This window comes from Heterodontus francisci, chromosome 3, assembly GCF_036365525.1.
Source record: "Heterodontus francisci isolate sHetFra1 chromosome 3, sHetFra1.hap1, whole genome shotgun sequence".
Classification (NCBI taxonomy): domain Eukaryota; kingdom Metazoa; phylum Chordata; class Chondrichthyes; order Heterodontiformes; family Heterodontidae; genus Heterodontus; species Heterodontus francisci.
In genome coordinates this window covers 204723046-204739491 of record NC_090373.1, presented here as the reverse complement: position 1 = coordinate 204739491, position 16446 = coordinate 204723046, and the positions used below count along the sequence as shown (strand labels likewise).

Here is a 16446-nt window from a genome sequence, read left to right as displayed (position 1 = left end):
TCACCTGCTGTGCACCAGTCTACATCTGCAGCATCTCTGTGTAAACCATTAGAGGCAGCAGCTGACTGAGCCAATGTCCATATCACTGAGTCCGTGGAGATGCTCATGAGTAATGGTAGCATGGCAATGATGTTATTGCATATGTTGGCTCACCTGAAGGGCCAACGGTGCAAAGGGATGCGACATTGGCCCTACTTACTGGCACACATCATTCACACAGAGAAAGGACACACATGTTGGTGAGGAACATTTAGTGAAAGATGTACTTACATTTCTGTGACACCCTTGTATTCCCATTTGTGTCAGTGTGTTCTCTGTAATACCTTTTATGGTCTATTTAAGTCTCACGTCCTGGAATGTGCAAAATTAAGATTTTTCACCCAGGTGCGGCACACCTACAAGAAGGAATGTTCCATTTGAGAGGGGGAAGAGTATCGCCACTTCACAGGACACTGGGACACAGTAGGGTCAGTATGTGGCAGCAAAGCAGAAAGTGCTGGGGTAACTCAGCAGGTCAAGCATCATTTGTGGAGAGAGAAGCAGAGTGAACTTTCAGGTCTGTGAACTTGGACAAGTTAACTCTGCTTCTTTCTCCACAGATGCTGTCTGACCTGCTGGATTTCTGCAGGAGCTTCTGCTTTGCTGCCATATTGACAGCAGCCCTACTGTTCAGTAGTCAGGTAAGTATTCTTTGGCAGCTGTCGCGAAGCAGGTGCTGTGGCGCTTCTAATATGGCTCCAGCACCTGCTGCACCGCTGTCAAAGACTCACTGCGTCGAATGTCCCGCTTCTCCCCACGCAACATGGGGAGGGCAGCTTGGCATTGTGGTTCTAATGAGCTCCCGTGATTAACATCGCGGGGGCTCGGCGGTGACTGGCGAATGTGGGCGTGCCGCTGAGTTCAAAGGGCGCAGCCAGAGCCAGCAGCGCCCCAATAAAATTAATCTCCAGCTCTCCCAACCTACATTCTGACCACCGTCCTCATAGCAGGCTAGAACCCTGCCTCCAATGCTTCCTGCAGACACAATTGCCTGTGGTTTCCCCAATCTTGTATGCAGTTCCAACTCTGCTGAAACATTTATTTTCCTCCTTCTGTTGTTTCAACTGACTTTTATTTTCTTGAGTGTCAATCATGAACTTAAGCAAGGAGTCAGGAGGGCTAAAAGGGGTTATGAAAAGTCATTGGCAAACAGGATTAAGGAAAATCCCAAGGCTTTTTATACGTATATAAAGAGCAAGAGGGTAACCAGGGAAAGGGTTGGCCCACTCAAGGACAGAGAAGGGAATCGATGTGTGGAGCCAGAGGAAATGGGCGAGGTACTAAGTGAGTACTTTGCATCAGTATTCACCAAAGAGAAGGACTTGGTGGATGATGAGCCGAGGGAAGGGAGTGTAGTTAGTCTCAGTTATCTCATTATTAAAAAGGAGGACGTGTTGGGTGTCTTGCAAAGCATTAAGGTAGATAAGTCCGCAGGGCCTGATGGGATCTACCCCAGGATACTGAGGGAGGCAAGGAAAGAAATTGCTGGGGCCTTGACAGAAATCTTTGCATCCTCATTGGCTACAGGTGAGGTCCCAGAGGACTGGAGAATAGCCAATGTTGTTCCTTTGTTTAAGAAGGGTAGCAAGGATAATCCAGGAGGTTTTAGGCCGGTGAGCCTTACGTCAGTGGTAGGGAAATTATTAGAGAGGATTCTTCGGGACAGGATTTACTCCCATTTGGAAACAAACGAACCTATTAGCGAGAGGCAGCATGGTTTTGTGAAGGGGAGGTCGAGGTTTTTGAGGAGACGAAGATGATTGATGAAGGAAGGGCAGTGGATGTTATCTATATGGACTTCAGTAAAGCCTTTGACAAGGTCCGTCATGGCAGACTGGTACAAAAGGTGAAGTCATATGGGATCAGAGGTGAGCTGGCAAGATGGATACAGAACTTGCTCTGTCATAGAAGACAGAGGGGAGCAGTGGAAGGGTGCTTTTCTGAATGGAGGGATGTGACTAGTGGTGTTCCGCAGGGATCAGTGCTGGGACCTTTGCTGTTTGTAGTATATATAAATGATTTGGAGGAAAATGTAGCTGGTCTGATTGGTAAGTTTGCGAAGGACACAAAGATTGGAGACGTTGCGGAAGTAATGAGGATTGTCAGAGGATACAGCAGTATAGAGATCGGTTGGAGACTTGGGCGGAGAAATGGCAGATGGAGTTTAATTCGGACAAATGTGAGGTAATGTATTTTGGAAGGTCTAATGCAGGTGGGAAGTATACGGTAAATGGCAGAACCCTTAGGGGTATTGACAGGCAGAGAGATCTGGGCGTACAGGTCCACAGGTCACTGAAAGTGGCAACGCAGGTGGATAAGGTAGTCAAGAAGGCATACGGCATGCTTGCCTTCATCGGTTGGGGCACAGAGTATAAAAATTGGCAAGTCATGCTGCAGCTGTACAGAACTTTAGTTAGGCCACACTTGGAATATTGCGTGCAGTTCTGGTCGCCACACTACCAGAAGGACGTGGAGGCTTTGGAGAGAGTACAGAAGAGGTTTATCAGGATGTTGCCTGGTCTGGAGGGCATTAGCTATGAGGAGAGGCCTCATAAACTTGGATTGTTTTCACTGGAACGATGGAGGTGGAGGGGCGACATGATAGAGGTTTACAAAGTTATGAGTGGCATGGACAGAGTGGATAGTCAGAAGCTTTTTCCCAGGGTGAAAGTGTCAGTTACTAGGGGACATAGGTTTAAGGTGAGAGGTCAAAGTTTAGAGGGGATGTGCGAGGCAAGTTCTTTACACAGAGGGTGGTGAGTGCTGCCGGGGGAGGTGGTGGAAGCAGTTACGATAGCAACATTTAAGAGGCATCTTGACAAATACATGAATAGGATGGGAATAGAGGGATACGGTCCCCGGAAGTGCAGAAGGTTTTAGTTTAGGCAGGCATCAAGATCGGCGCAGGCTTGGAGGGCCGATTGGCCTGTTCCTGTGCTGTACTGTTCTTTGTTCATGGCTGCGCCAGCGTTCAGGTTAGAGACATGTTGCTGTTGTAACAGAGCAGACGTATGTTCGTGGCACAGCTCGAAATCTCGAACCCGCTGGTTCAGTTGCTCAACCTCTTTACCTTTGAGTAGTGGGCTCTTTGATCCGCTGTGTGCTGTAAGCCAGCAGTTTTTTTGCCTTCTCTATCTTTAACTTCTTCTGGCCTTTCCTATCTTGAATGAACTCTATAACTTGCTTGTATTTCTGCTTGAAGACCCATTTAACATCTTTCGACATCATTACTTTATTCTTCTCTTTATGTATTCTCGTATAAGTGCCTTTGGATCACTGGTGGGTCCTTTAAGGTCTCCACACTCCCCAAAAAGGGTTTTCCCTCCCAAGATGCATGTTGGCCGGGCTCGCGACCTCGAGATCCTTCCTTCCTCCCAAAAAGCGTTCACAACGCACCAAGTCCCATTTGGGTCACCAGATGTAAACATTGATAAGATAGGGATGTTTTATACCTGCTTCTAAGGTAGGAAGAGACTTGGCCGCACAACAGCTTGTTGTGAATCGACTTTATTGAGATAATGGTAAGGACACGTTTAAGTTTTCAGATTAACCATAGTCACAAACTCGGGCAGTAATTAACAGTCTAACACAGATACTACCCGTATTAGAGACTGGATGGCAGAGCGCACGCCTAGTTTCTTTTGCAGATTTTGGTCTTCAAGTTTGCCTTGACGGTCTCTGCGTCTCTCTCTCTCTCTTTTATTTCTTGTTTTGTTCTCTGCCGCACAGTTGCAAAGACGAGAATCCTTTTATCCTGGCAGCTTTCCAGTTCACCCTCCCCTCTCCCAATCAGTGATTAGTCTTGTATTAGAGGATGCCTTTCTTAACCAACCAAGGATCGTTTTGTGATGGTTGCTAAGATTTCAGATTTGTTCAAGCAGTACCCCTCTGTGTTGACTACTTTATCTCAAGGCTTTTACATTTTGAGGTTCCTTGTCTCATTACAAGGCAAATCTATGCATAAGCTGTTTTCACTGTCTGCTCTCAAGGTCTCACACTTTTGCTGCAAATAAGCATTTTAAAACATGACATAATCTCCCAGAATCCCCCTGCCTTGACATCTTGTCTATTTTGAGCCTTATTTTCTACTTTACCTTACGACAAAGAAGGGTTCTAATAAAACTAAATGTTGGTTTATGATAATTAGTTAGTTATGAATTTATAATAGCATTGGCATCCTAATAATCTTACACAGGACTGCAGAGCTTAGATTTGATCCGTTGGTTATGGGATCCCTTAGCTCTGTCCATCGCAAGCTGTTTCTGCTGTTTGGCATGCAAGTAGTCCTTTGTTGTAGCTTCACCAGACTGACACCTTATTTTTAGGTATGCCTGGTGCTGCTTCTGGCATTCCCTCCTGCACTCTTCATTGAATCAGGGTCGGTGCAGCGGCTTGATGGTAATGGTAGAGTGGGGGATATGCCGGGCCATGAAGTTACAGATTGTGGTTGAATACAATTCTGATGCTGATGATGGTCCACACTATCTCATGGATGCCCAGTTTTGAGTTGCCAGATTGGTTCAAAATCTATCCCATTTAGCATTGTGGTACTGCCACACAACACGATGGAAGGTATCCTCAATATGAAGACGCGACTTTGTCTCCACAAGGACTGTGCGGTGATCACTCCTACCAATACCTAGACCCAGTCTAGCAGCTATGTCCTTCAGGACTCAGCCAGAAATGGTGCTACTGAGCCACTCTTGGTGATGGACATTGAAGTCCCCCACCCAGTGTGCACTCTGTGTCCTTGCCAACCTCAGTGCTTTTTCCAGTTGGTGTTCAACATGGAGAAGCACTGATTCATCAGGTGAGGAGGTAGATGGTAATCAGCAGGAGGTTTCCTTGCCCATGTTTGGCCTGATGTCATGAGACCTCATGGGGTCCGGCGTCAATGTTGAAGATTCCCAGGGCAACCCCCTCCTGTCTTTATACCACTGTGCCGCCACCTCTGGTGGGCCTGTCCTGCTAGTGAGACAAGACATAACTAGGGATGGTTATGGCAGTGTCTGAGACATTGTCTGCAAGGTGTGATTCTCTGAGCATGACTATTTCAAGCTTCTGTGTGACTAGTCTCCCGATGCTGGCCGAGTCCTAAAGGACGTAGGTGCTGGACTGGGTCTGCGGCAGGCGGTGAGGGAATCAACAAGACACAAAGGCAGCATTTGACTGAGTATGGCTCATGTGAAGCCCTAGCAAAACTGGAGTCAATGGGAATCACGGGGAAAACTCTCCACTGGTTGGTCATACCTAGCACAAAGGAGAATGGTTGTGGTTGTTGGAGGCCAATCATCTCAGTTCCAGGACATCAAAGCAGGAGCTCCTCATGGTAGTGTCCTAGGCCCAACCATCTTCAGCTGCTTCATCAATGACCTTCCCTCCATCATAAGGTCAGAAGTGGGGATATTCGCTGATGATTGCACAATGTTCAGCAACATTTGTGAGTTCTCAGTTATTGAAGCAGCTCATATCCACATGCAGAAAGACCTGGACAACATCCAGGCTTGGGCAGATAAGTGGTAAGGAACATTCGTGCCACACAAGTGTCACGGAATAGTAGTTATTTTTTCTCCTCGTTTTAAAAACAATGTATGTGCCTTGAAGACTGTTTAAAAACAGTGCAGCTTTAAGTGAGTGAAGGTTCTGGAGACACAGTGTACCACAACTGCATTTTTGTTACCCTGGGCAACAGCAGGAGAGAGAGAGAGGTCACATGGTAATGTTTCCACTTGGCTGTGTGGAACTGGCAGAAACTGGCTGAAACCAGTTAGTTTGGAGAGACTTTCCAGCGAGGCATACTGTAGAGAAAAGGAGCTGTTTATTCCTCTCAGCAAAAATTCTGCAATAAGCTACAAGCCTGGTTAATTCCCTGAGTAAAGAAGAAATGCCTTCTTTTTCAAGAAACCATTTGTATTGCTGTCATCATCGTTCAAAGAACTGTTTAATGCTTGCTGCAGCCGAACAGTTGAATACCCATCTACTGAAGGACTATTTTTATCAAATCCACGTGAAGACTTCAAGTGACCTATGATTATTCTCACATCAGAAGACCTCATCCATCAGGAACGTAACCTACAAAAACTTACTTATTTTTTTTATTCTTAAAAGACAGCTAATTTTTAAAAACTCCACTTTTAAAACCGGTTAACTGTTAGTTTTTGAGTTTATGTGTGTGTGAATGCAGGAGTTAGGTTAAAATAAGAAGTTATGAGGTCTTCAGAAATAGGTTTATCTTAATAGTGTTTAAGATTTAATTTGTTGTTGTCTAACGATACCTGGTTTGGTCTGTTTCATTCTGGGGTTATTAGACTGTTTAATTTGGTTGTTTTCCGACTGGGCGTAAAAGCTTAATAATATGCTGTGACCTGTGGAGTGATGGGACTGAATTGACAGTGCGTTGCTCCCGCTGCGGTCGTAACACCTGCAGGTTTCCCTCGAAGTCACACACGATCCTGACTTGGAACTCTAACGCCGTTCCTTCACTGTCGCTGGGTCAAAATCCTGGAACTTCCTTCCTATCAGCACTGTTGGTGTACCTATGCAACATGGACTGCAGCGGTTCAAGAAGGCAGCTCACCACCACCTTCACAAGGGCAATTAGGGATGGACAATAAATGCTGTCCTAGCTAGTGATGCCTGCATCCCATGGACAAATAAAAAAAGAACAAAATGTTTTCTATTGTTCCAGCGTAACCTCCCTACTCTTATATTCTATGCCTCGGCTAATAAAGGAAAGGATTCCATAAGTTGGTTAAGACAACAGTGGCGCAGTGGTTAGCACCGCAGCCTCACAGCTCCAGAGACCCGGGTTCAATTCTGGGTACTGCCTGTGTGGAGTTTGCAAGTTCTCCCTGTGTCTGCGTGGGTTTCCTCCGGATGCTCCGGTTTCCTCCCACATGCCAAAAACTTGCAGGTTGTTAAGTAAATTGGCCATTATAAATTGTCCCTAGTATAGGTAGGTGTTAGGGAAATATAGGGACAGGTGGGGATGTGGTAGGAATATGGGATTAGTGTAGGATTAGTATAAATGGGTGGTTGATGGTCGGCACAGACTCGGTGGGCCGAAGGGCCTGTTTCAGTGCTGTATCTCTAATCTAATCTAAACCTGTCCTGCTACCTTCAGGGATCTGTGGAAATACCCTCCAAGGTCCCTCACTTCCTCTACACCTCTCAGTTTCGTCCCATATATTGTGTTTTTTTTTGCTTTGTGGACTTCTCTGGGTTAAATTCCATTTGCCACTTTTTGCCCACCTGACCAGTGCATTGATATCTTCCTGAAATCTACAGCTATCCTCTTCGCTGTCAAACACATGGCTACTTTTTGTATCATCTGCAAACTACTTGATCATGTCCCCTATATTTATGTCCAAATCGTTAATATGTACCACAAAAAAGAAGGGTCCTGGTACTGAGACCTGTGGAACCCCACTGGAAACAGCCTTCCAGTCGCAAAAGCACCTGTCAACAATTACCCTTTGTTTCCTGCCACAGAGCCAATTTTGTATCCAGCTTGCGATATTCCCCTGCATCCCATGGGCTTTTATTTTTTGCCAACCAGTCTGCCATGTGGGACCTTGTTAAACTCATTGGTTAGGCCACAACTTGAGTACTGTGTGCGGTTCTGGTCACCTCATTTCAGAAAGAATGTAATTGCACCAGAGAGGGTACAGAGGAGATTTACAAGGATGTTGCCAGGACTGGAAAAATGCATCTATGAGGAAAGATTGGATAGGCTGGGATTTTTCTCCTTGGAACAGAGAAGGCTGAAGGGAGATCTGATTGAACTGTACAAAATTTTGTGGGGCCTGGGTAGATTGGAGGTGAAGGGTCTATTCATCTTAGCAGAGAGGCCAGTGACGCGGGGCATAGACTTAAAGTGATTGGTAGAAAATTTCGAGGGGAGATGAGGAAAAACTGTTTCACTCAGAGGGTGGTGGGGGTCTGGAACATTCTGCCTGAAAGGGTAGTTGATGCAGAGACCTCAACTCATTCAAAAGGAGTCTGGATGTGCACCTCAAGTGCCATAATCTGCAGGGCTATGGACCAAATGCTGGAAGGTGGGATAAGAATAGGTGGATTGTTTTTCAGCTGGCACCCACATGATGGGCCAAGTGGCCTCTTCCTGTGCCTTAAACTTTCTATGATTCTAACCAGGAACGTTGAGCTACCATTCCTCCCTCTTTAAGCCATGTTTCTGTAATAGTTATGATATCATACTGCCACCTGTCTATCTGTTACTCTCAGCTCATCTGCTTTATTTGCTATACTCCTTGCATTGAAGTAAATACCCTTGAGCACTGCCAATTTTTAAAACATTTCCTAGCCATTGTTTCCTCTCCCTTCCAGACTCACTCAATAATTTTCTGCATTCCATTTCTGATTTTTGCCCCATCTGAGTCTACCCTCAGGTTCCCATCCCCCTGCCAAACCAGTTTAAACCCTGCCCGACAGCACGAGCAAACCACCTGGCAGGATTATTGATCCCGGCCCTATTGAAGTGCAAACTGTCTGGATTGTACATGTCCCACCTCCCCAATGGTGATGGCATCGTCAGCTGAGAAATAACGCAGGTGCTGTTGCTATATTTAAAGTGCTGCCAGCCTTCTTTGAGCTGCTGCTTCACTTGTTGAGTGTGCTGCTGTGCTCTTGTGGTGCTGACTGTAGACACTGTGCTGTTGTGCTGCTGACCTCCCTGGCTGGATCACTGTGCTGCTGTGCTCCTAGCTGGAGTCCCTGTGCTGCTGACTATAGACCCTGTGCTGTTCTGCTGCTGACTGTAGATGCTATGCTTCTGTACACCCTGGGTGGAGTCCCTGTGCTGCTGTGCTCCTGGCTGGAGTCTCTGTGTTGTGTACTGCTGACCAAGGCATCATAAGGCCAAGAGCTGACCAGGAGCAAAGAGGGACCAGGTCAGGTGAGGACACTGGGTGGCCCCACTTTTTAGCAATGAGTTCCTGCAGATTCTCATCCAGGCTGTAAGGGAAAAGTGGGAGGTCCTCTTCCCAAGGGATGGTAGGAAGAAACCCTCCTACGTGACCAAGCAAGGCTGGATGGAGATCGCAGAGGTCAGCAGCTGTGGGGTTACCCTCTGAAACTGGGCCCAGTGCTGCAAGAGGATCAATAACCTCCTTCGCTCCGCCAAGGTATGTCCTTCATACCTATCCCATCTTTGGGGCTTACATACAGCCAACTGGGAGGGAGGGCAGCATGGTCAAGGAGTGGCTGCAAAGTAGGTGGCAGGGGTCTGAGGCAAAGCAGATCATGTCAGATGCATGGCTGCATCTTCAAGACAGCCAACCTTCTGTCCTGGCTTGCCTTCCGCATGTCCCTTGAGAGCAGACGTGAGGAGGAGGCATTTGGGAGCTTCCTTCAGGGGCCTAAGGGGTGCCACCAGAACAAGTGCCCTGCTGGTCTCCGTGGGAAGACTAGCGGGGTGTCTCTCTTTCCGCTCACAGGAGAAAATGCCCCACAATTCCAGGGAAAGGGTGAAGACCAGAGGTGGGAACCCGGAAATCCAAGAACTGACCCCGGCAGAAGAGAGCTAGCGAGATCCAAAGGCGGCCGTTCCATAGCAGGTGGAGACTGGAGTGTCCATCCAAGAGAGTGAGGAGGCATTATGCTCAAGTTCCCATTGCCCTTCTAGATCCATGCAGCAGAGCCCCTAATTTTTTGTGTTTACTCATGCAGGTTGTGGCACCTCAGAAAGAAGATCATTGGCTGGTGCTGCTGGAATCCTGTCTGGAGCGGGACCTGAAAAGGAAAGAGCGGGGCTCGAGGCCCTTACTTACCTGAGGACCGGACTGGAGACAGGCAGACCTGAGAGGAGGCTGATCTGGAGCGGGACCTGAAAAGGAAAGAGCGGGGCTCAAGGCCTTTACTTACCTGAGGACCGGAGCGACGGCAGGCTCTCTCTGTGTCTCCGCACGCATTGAGGTTCAAAAGAGGAAAAAAAGACTTACAGTGACATCACAGGAAATCTATAAGCTGATTGGTTGGGTAAGTAACAGCTGTAAGTGCATTTAGTGCATTTAAATAGTTTAACAAAAGGGAAAAGTTGCTTCCTCAGAAAATTCAATCAAATCCTCCAAATCAATTAGTCAAACATGTCATTCCCTTAACACATCCATGCTGACTATCCTTAATTAATCTGTGCCAGTTAAAATACAGTTTATCCTGTCTCTCAGAATTTATTCCAATAATTTGCCCAGTGGCCTGCAATTATTCAGTCCATCCCTTGCTCCCTTTTTAAACAAAGGTACAACATTAGTGGACCTCCAATCCTCCGACACCACATCTACAGCCAGTGAGGATTGGAAAATGATGGTCAGACCTTCTGCTATTTCCTCCCTGGCTTCTTTTAACAGCCTGTGGTACATTTCATCTGGCCCTGGGGTATTGATCCACTTTCAAGGATGCTAATCCCCTTAATACTTCCTCTCTCCCTATGTATAACACATGCAATATTTCACACTCCTCCTCCTGAACTATGATGTCTGCATTGCCCCCTTTTGTGATGACAGGTGCAAAGTATAACCGCGCAAATAGTTGTAAATAGATATGATTTGGTTGTGTTTATGGAGACATGACTGCAGGGTGACCAAGGATGGGAACTGAATATCCAGGGGTATTCAATATTTAGGAAGGAAAGGCAAAAAGGGAAAGGAGGTGGAGTAGCATTGTTAGTAAAAGAGAAAATAATACAATAGTGAAGAAGGATATTAGCTCAGAGAATCCTGATGTGGAATCTGTATGGGTGGAGCTAAGAAACACCAAGGGGCAGAAAACGTTGGTGGGCATTGTATATAGACCCCCAAAGAGCAGTGGTGATGTAGAGGATGGCATTAAACAGGAAATTAGAGATGCATACAATAAGGGTGCAACTGTAATTATGGGTAACTTTAATCTACATATAGCTTGGGCAAACCAAATTTGCAATAATGCTGTAGAGGACGAATTCCAGGAGTGCACAGGGGATGGTTTTTTGGACCAATACATTGAGGAACCAACTAGAGAGCAGGCCATCCTAGACTGGGTATTGTGTAATGAGAAAGGATTACTTAACAATCTTGTTCCCCTTGGGGAAGAGTGACCATAACATGATAGAATTCTTCATTAAGATGGAGAGTGAGAGAGTTGATTCTGAGACTAGGGTCCTGAATCTAAATAAAGGAAACTATGAGGCGCGAGTTAGCTATGATAGATTGGGGAACGTTACTTAAAGGGTTGACAGTGGATAGGCAATGGCTAGCATTTAAAGATCGCATGGATGAAAATACAACAATTGATCATTCCTGTCTGGTGCAAAAATAAACAGGAAGGGTGGCTCAACCGTGGCTTACAAAAGAAATTAGGGATAGTTTGAAATCCAAGAAGTAGAAATATAAAATGGCCAGAACAAGCAGCAAACCTGAGGATTAGGAGCAGTTTAGAATTCAGCAAAGGAGGACAAAGGGATTGATCAAGAAGGGGAAAATAGAGCATGAGAGTCAGCTTGCAGAGAACATAAAAACTGACTGTAAAAGCTTCTATAGATGTGTGAAGAAAAAAAGATTAGTGAAGACAAATGTGGGTCCCTTACAGTCAGAAACGGGGGAATTTATAATGGGGAATAAAGAAATGGCAGACCAATTAAATATATACTTTGGTTCTGTCTTCACAAAGGAGGACACAAATTACCTCCCAGAAATGTTGGGGAACATAGGGTCTAGTGAGAAGGATGAACTGTATGACATCAGTATTAGTAGGGAAATGGTGTTAGGGAAATTGATGGGGTTGAAGGTCGATAAATCCCCAGGGCCTGATAATCTACATCCCAAAGTACTCAAGGAAATGGCCCGAGAAATAGTAGATGCATTGTTGGTCATTTTTCAAAATTCTATAGACTCTGGAATTGTTCCAATGGATTGGAGGGTAGCTAATGTAACCCCACTATTTGAAAAAGGAGGTGGAGAGAAAACAGGGAATTATCAACCGGTTAGCCTGACATCAGTAGTGGAGAAAATGCGAGAGTCCATTATAAAAGATGTAATAGCAGACACTTGGAAAACAATGACATGATTGGACAAAGTCAACATGGATTTACGAAAGGGAAATCATGCTTGACAAATCTACTGGAATTTTTTGAGGATGTAACTCGTAGAATAGATAAGGGAGAACCAGTCGATGTGGTATATTTGGATTTTCAGAAGGCTTTCGATAAGGTCCCACATAAGAGATTAGCATGCAAAATTAAAGCACATGGGATTGGGGGTAATGTACTGGCATGGATTGAGAACTGGTTGGCAGACAGTAAACAAAGATTAGGGATAAACGGGTCGTTTTCCAAGTGGCAGGCAGTGACTAGTGGGGTACCTGAGGGATCAGTGCTAGGACCCCAGCTATTCACAATATATATTAATAATATAGATGAGGGAACTAAATGTAATATATCTAAGTTTGCAGATGACACAAAGCTGGGTGGGAGTGTGACGTGAGGAGGATGCAGAGAAGCTGCAGTGTGATTTGGACAGGTTGAGTGAGTGGGCAAATACATGGCAGATGCAGTATAATGTAGATAAATGTGAGGTTATCCACTTTGGTGGCAAAAACAGAAAGGCAGATTATTATCTGAACAGCGATAGATTGGGAAAGGGGGAGCTGCAGCAAGACCTGGGTATCCTTGTGCACCATTCGCTGAAAGTAAGCATGCAGGTGCAGCAGGCAGTTAAGAAGGCAAATGGTATCTTGGGCTTCATAGCAAGACGATTCGAGTACAGGGGCAGGGATGTCTTGCTGCAATTATACAAGGCCTTGGTGAGACCACATCTGGAGTATTGTGCGAAGTTTTGGTCTCCTTATCTGAGGAAGGATGTTCTTGCTATGGAGGGAGTGCAGCGAAGGTTCACCACACTGATTCCTGGGATGGCAGGACTGACGTATGATGAGAGATTGGGTCAATTAGTCTTGTATTCACTCGAGTTTAGAAGAATGAGAGGGGATCTCATAGAAAATTACAAAATTCTAACAGGACTGAACAGACTAGATGCAGGAAGGATGTTCCCGATGGCAGGGGAGTCCAGGACCAGAGGTCACAGTCTAAGGATAAGGGGTAAGCCATTCAGGACTGAGATGAGGAGGGATTTCTTCACCCAGAGACAGGTGAACCTGTGGAATTCTCTCCCATGGAAAGCAGTTGTGGCCAAATCATTAAATATATTCAAGAAAGAGTTAGATATAGTTCTTAGGGCTAAAGGGATCAAGGGATACGGGGAGAATGCTGGTACAGGGTACTGAGTTTGGATGATCAGCCATGATTGTATTGAATGGCGGAGTAGGCTCGAAGGGCCAAATGGCCTACTCCTGCTCCTATTTTTCTATGTTTCTATGTCTCACCATTCCCCTGCACCCCCCTCCAGCACAAATATAATCAAGTTGATAGGTATGTGCTCGGGCTTAGATTTAGGGTCACAGGCAGGTGAGAGCACCATAAACGCACCCAAGCAGCTGACAGAAGCTGTTACAGGTGAGGCCACTGACAGTTGGAGGACTGTAAGAGGCCTGGACCCTCTTGCGATGATGGGCCTCTGCTGTTGGCAGCACTGAACATGCTGGAGTTGCAGAGAGAGGTAAGGGAACATCTGGCAGAGCTGCCAGAGGCAATGCGCAGTCATGCAGACAATGGAGGAGTCCGTCCATGCCATGAATGCTGCCATGTGCATGGCTTTGCTCCATCGAGAGGTTGGCGATCCTCCTGAATAGCCAGATCCCGGAGATGTGCTCAGACCTGCATACCCTCGTCTTGGCCATGGGATCAATGCAGAAGTGGCAAGATAAGAGGGGGCAAGGCGCCTGGAGCCTTTTCCAGGATCTCACCCTTCTATGGTTAGCTTAGAGGTTCAAGAGATGCTTGAAAGGGAGGAGGAAAGGCTGACTTCTACATCTGGCGGCTCACGTCAGGATGCTCGCATTGTAGACAGTGGCTCTTCAGCCCCTCCTCCTGGCTTCAGGCAGCCAGAGGACACCGCCAAAGTCATCCCAGGCCACAGGATAGCACATTCAGCACCCTGCCTTCACATCATAGTCGCCAGCCCTCTTGAACAAGGCGTTGGTCACCTCCTTGATGCAGCGGTAGGCCACTGCCTGGGAGATCCCACACATGTCCCCAGAAAGATCTGGAGGTGTAAAAGTTGAGTGCTGCAATAGTCTTTAGGCCCATGGGCATTGGATGTACACCAAAGCATGACGTATAAGTTGCCTAGAAGGCCGCAGTCTTCACTGACACTGCCGCTCGGACATTTGGAGTTAGCTGAGGCAAGTCTGTACACTCTCACTGCTGATAGGCTCTTCTTGGCATGACTGGCTGCTGCGCACTGGATGTCCACCAAAGCCCATGGGTCGCAGCTCATCCTGCAGCATGATGTATAAGTTGCCTAGAGGGCCACAGTCTTCACTGACACTGCCGCTTGGACACTTGGAGGTAGCTGAAGCAAGTTCGTACCCTCTCACCGCTGATGGGCCTTTCTTGGCGTGACTGGCTACTGTGGCTCCCTAGTCAATTTTCACCAGTTAGCCCAGCCTGTGCCTGGCCCTGTCTTCTGCTGAGTCGTTTCTACACAGTGTGGAGATCTGCAAAGAGTGGATGTATGAGACCCATGCCAGCTGGTCTCTCTCCCTCCCATGCGTTGTCCCTGGAGAGAGGACCTTGCTAATGGAAATTGCCCCTTGCTACTTCACTCTGAAAAGAGGGTAATGTCCCTCTGTGCCCACCATTGCACTGTCCCACACCCTTGTTGACCTTCCTGCATTCATCCAATGCTCCCCATGGCTGTTTTCTTCACCTTGGTACCGCCACCTTTAACCAGATGGGGATCAGAAGGCAAGTGATCTCTGTGTGCCATTGATTAAATTCATAAGCCTTCATAAAATCGATTGAGGTCCATGCAAATACATATTAAGTACTTGTTCAGAAATTTGACGCAACACCTACCAGTAGGTGGAAAGGTGGACCTTTCCCTTCGCTGTCAAAATCTGGATCCGATGTCGCAACTTTGGGTTTCAAGACAAGTTTGTCCCTCCCAATTCTCAGCCCCCCATTCCTCCAATCCCGCTCCTGCTGATTGGATAAAATTCAACCCTTCCAGTGCATGTTTCTACTGGTAGGGCTAACACCCTCACCAAATTAGCATCCTGTGAGGTCCACAGCAGAAGAGTGCATGTGCGGCAGTGATGCTATTTTGCACCCAAAACAGCACCCAGGGTGCCAGAAAAATAGACACTAAGAAGCCAAATGTTCTGGCTATAGAGTACAAAAGCAAGGAAGTTATGCTGCCCTTTATAAAACACTGGTTAAGCCTCAGCTGGAGTGTTCTGTTCAATTCTGGGCACCCCGCCTTAGAAAGGATGACGAGGGCTTGGAGAGAGTACAGAAGAGGTTTAATAGAATGGTACTATGAATGATGTACTTCAATTTTTTTAGAGAGACTGGTGATACTGGGATTGTTTTCCTTAGAGAAGAAAAGGCTAAGCTGAGGGGCTGGATTTTAAGGAGCCCTCAACATTGCGATCCATGGTAGGGGGAGCCTGAAGATGGTCTGGATGAGGCTTGCCACAGACTTGATGCCGACAGGGCCTGACTCGATATTACCAGTGGGGGCGAGACTTCGTGGTTGCCTCCCCCCCCACCCGTCGTTGACGGGACCGCAATTTAAATATTTAAATAAATTAAAATGACTGAATTAATTAATTTTGCGTCGCCTCCTGATGTCCTGCCGCGATCTTCACCCGGACAGCCGGCACTGCCACGCCTTCGGATCCCCATCCGGGGAAACAAGGCGGAAAACTTATCGGGGGGAGGTAAGTCTATCAGTGCGGATGGGGGGAAACAGAGTGAAATTAGCGTCATGGGTGGAGGGAATGGTGGGAAGGGTTGTAGGTAAAAGTTTGTGCAGTTTGGTGGGGGAAGGTCATATGGTAAAGGTAAGTGTTCTGTGGGGGAAAGGGGATATAATTAATTTAATCGCAATTGGGGGAAAGAGGGGCAAAAGAGATGCATGGAATCGCGGTGGCTCTTTGGCGGATAGTGTTGTTCAAAATCATGAATGGTTTTAATATAATATATAAGCAGAAACTGTTTCCAGTGGCAGAAGGGTCGATAACCAGAGGAAACGGATTTGCAGTGTTTGGCAAAAGAACCAGAGTTTTAGTTTTAGAGATACAGCACTGAAACAGGCCCTTCGGCCCACCGCGTCTGTGCCGACCATCAACCACCCATATTATACTAATCCTACACTAATTCCATATTCCTACCACATCCCCACCTGTCCCTATATTTCCCTACCACCTATCTACACTAGGGGCAATTTATAATGGTCAATTAAGCTATCAACCAGCAAGTCTTTGGCATATGGGAGGAAACCAGAGGACACGGAG

At 46.6% G+C, this 16446-nt stretch overlaps 1 protein-coding gene across 1 annotated transcript in view; it reads left to right on the top strand.

Moving 5' to 3' along the window:
* The window catches only part of LOC137367180 (dynein axonemal heavy chain 8-like), a 2531605-nt gene that overhangs the window by 278731 nt on the left and 2236428 nt on the right, over positions 1 to 16446 (top strand). The window lies entirely within an intron of this gene.